This window comes from Trachypithecus francoisi, unplaced genomic scaffold (genome assembly GCF_009764315.1).
Source record: "Trachypithecus francoisi isolate TF-2019V2 unplaced genomic scaffold, Tfra_2.0 Lachesis_group5, whole genome shotgun sequence".
In the NCBI taxonomy this organism is placed as follows: Eukaryota; Metazoa; Chordata; class Mammalia; order Primates; family Cercopithecidae; genus Trachypithecus; species Trachypithecus francoisi.
The window spans coordinates 132,170,029-132,172,817 of NW_022681470.1; the positions used below are offsets into that span (position 1 = coordinate 132,170,029).

At 51.1% G+C, this 2,789-nt stretch overlaps 1 pseudogene; it reads right to left on the bottom strand.

Annotated features, from left to right (window-relative positions):
• Window positions 1-1,192: 1,192 nt before the first annotated feature.
• Window positions 1,193-2,140, bottom strand: LOC117074815 (annotated as a pseudogene).
• Between the last annotated feature and the right edge of the window lie 649 nt (window positions 2,141-2,789).

Here is a 2,789-nt window from a genome sequence, read left to right on the forward strand (position 1 = left end):
CTGTCTCATCTCTCTGTCTCACTTTTGTCTCTGTCTCTCTGTGTATCTCTGTCTCATCTCTCTGTCTCACTTTTGTCTCTGTCTCTCTGTGTATCTCTGTCTCATCTCTCTGTCTCACTTTTGTCTCTGTCTCTCTGTGTATCTCTGTCTCATCTCTCTCTGTCTCTGTTTCACCTGTCTCTGTCTCTCCCTGTCTATCTCTCTGTGTCTCTGTCTCTCACTGCCTCTGTCTCTCCTTGTTTCTCTGTTTCTTTGTCTCTTTTTTTTATTTTTGGAGACAGAGTCTCACTCTGTGGCCCAGGCTGGAGGGCAGTGGTGCAATCTCTGCTCACTGCAACCTCTGTTTCCCAGTTCAAGTGATTCTCCTCCCTCAGCTTCCCAAGTAGCTGGGATTACAGGCCCCCCACCATCATGCCTGGCTAATTTTTGTATTTTTGTAGACATGGGGTTTCACCATGTTGGTAAGACTGGTCTCGAACTCCTGACCTCAAGTGATCCACCTGCCTCAGCCTCCCAAAGTGCTGGGATTACAGGCGTGAGCCATTGTGCCCGGCCCCACTTCCATTTTTAGGTGGGGAAATAGGGCCTTGTTCCTGAAGAGTCTCGTGCAGGTGTCCCAGCCCCAGTGGCTTCACAGTCACCCTGGTCCAGCTGCTGGGCTCTGTGACTCTGCGGCTATCCTGGGCCTCCCGTTCTAGGGGCCTGTCCTATAAATGGTCAGCCCAGAAGGTTCCACCCCGACATACTGGACAGTGACACCCCCACCTCCCAGAGCTGGTTTTCCAGCAGGCAGTCTGGCGGGAAGCCCAGGCCACGTCCCCGTGGCGTTGGCTGCTGCCTGGTGCAAGCCAGGAATGGGCACCGTAGGTGACATTTAGGGCGAGGCTTTGGGCTCAGGTTTTTTTTCTTTTCTTTTCTTTTTTTGGTATATAAATGACTTGTTTTTTTGAGACGGAGTCTTGCTCTGTCGCCCAGGCTGGAGTGTAGTGGCATGATCTCAGCAATGTCTGCCTTCTGGGTTCAAGAGATTCTCCTGCCTCAGCCTCCAGAGTAGCTGGGTCTACAGGCGTGTGCCACCACGCCTGGCTAATTATTTGTATTTTTAGTAGAGACAGGGTTTCACCGTGTGAGCAGGATGGTCTCAATCTCCTGACCTCATGATCCGCCCACCTCGGCCTTTCAAAGTGCTGGGATTACAGGTGTGAGCCACCACGCCCGGCCATAAACTATTAACTGACAAGGCCTACAGACTTATTTCTTCTTAGACACACCCACGGTATGGGTGTGGCCACGGCAGCCAGTGGTCTTGGCGTGCTGGCCTCAGACACGAAGGCCCCAAAAGTGGCACAGCCCTCTATGGGCCCGAATTTTCTTCAGTTGCTCCAGGTCTTCACGGAGCTTTGTCCAGAGCATTGGCTAGGACCTGGCTGTATTTTCCATCCTTTACATCCTTCTGTCTGTTCAAGAGCCAGTCTGGGATCTTGTACTGCTGTGGATTCTGCATAGTGGTGATCACCCATTCCACGTCATCCTCCGTGAGTCTCCCGCCCTCTTGGTGAGGTCAATGTCTGCTTTGGTCAACACCACATGAGCGTATCTTCCATCCACACCCTCAATGGCAGTGATAGCAAAGGCTATTTTCTGCCATCCATTGATGTTGGTGTTGAGTACTTGCAAAATATGCTGGAACTTTTCAGGGATCACTAGAGACACGGTGGCAGGCTCTGGGGTTCCACGCCAGGCACCAGGCTCAGATTTGGGGTCTGGAAGCCCCACATTGCCCTCATCGTCTCTGGCTTTCGTCATGGAGGTGGGGGGCATTAAGGGGAAGGGGTCCGGGCCCTTGGCATGAGGTTCCCTTCTTCAGGAAGCCCCCCACCTCCTGGATCGCTGGGGACCCCCAGCCCTGGGTACCTCCCTCCAGCCTAGCCTTGACCCTTTGGGAACCAGAATATCTCTATCCAGCCTGGACCTTCCCAAGCTGGGGCCTCGAGCACAGCCCCAAATAAGGCAGGCACCCGGAGGTGGCCAGGAATGAATGAACACGAATGAACAAATGAATCGTATATAATCTTACAAACTCAGAAACGTAAGGCCATACAAATCTAAATCTGGCCAAGGTTGGTGGCTCAAGGCTGTAATCCCAGAACTTTCGGAGGCCAAGGCAGTAGGATTGCTTGAGCCCAGGAGTTCAAGACTAGCCTGGGCAACATAGTGAGATCCTTTCTTTACAAAAAATTGAAAAAAATACAGCTGAGCATGGTGGCAGATGCCTGTAGTCCCAGCTACTTGGGGAGGCTGAGGTGGGAGGATCGCTTGAGTCCAGGAGCTTGAGACTGCAATGAGCTATGATCATGCCAATGCACTCCAGTCTGAGTGGTATAGTGAGACCCTGTTTCTAGAAAATAAATAAATAACTTTTGTTTGTTCGTTTGTTTGTGATGAAGTCTTGCTCTGTTGCCCAGGCAGGAGTGCAGTGGCAAGATCTTGGCTCACTGTAACCTCTGCCTCCTGGGTTCAAGTGATTTCTCCTGCCTCAGCCTCTGTAGTAGCTGAGATTACAGGCATGCGCCACCACACCTGGCTAATTTTTGCATTTTTAGTAGAGACGAGGTTTTGCCATGTTGTCTAGACTGGTCTTGAACTCCTGACCTCAAATGATCTGCCCACCTCAGCCTCCCAAAGTGCTGGGATTACAGGCATGAGCCACCGTGCCTGGACGATAAATAAGTTTTTTTTTTTTTTTAATTAAAAAAATGCCTAAACCTGGATTTTTAGCATGTTGCAGG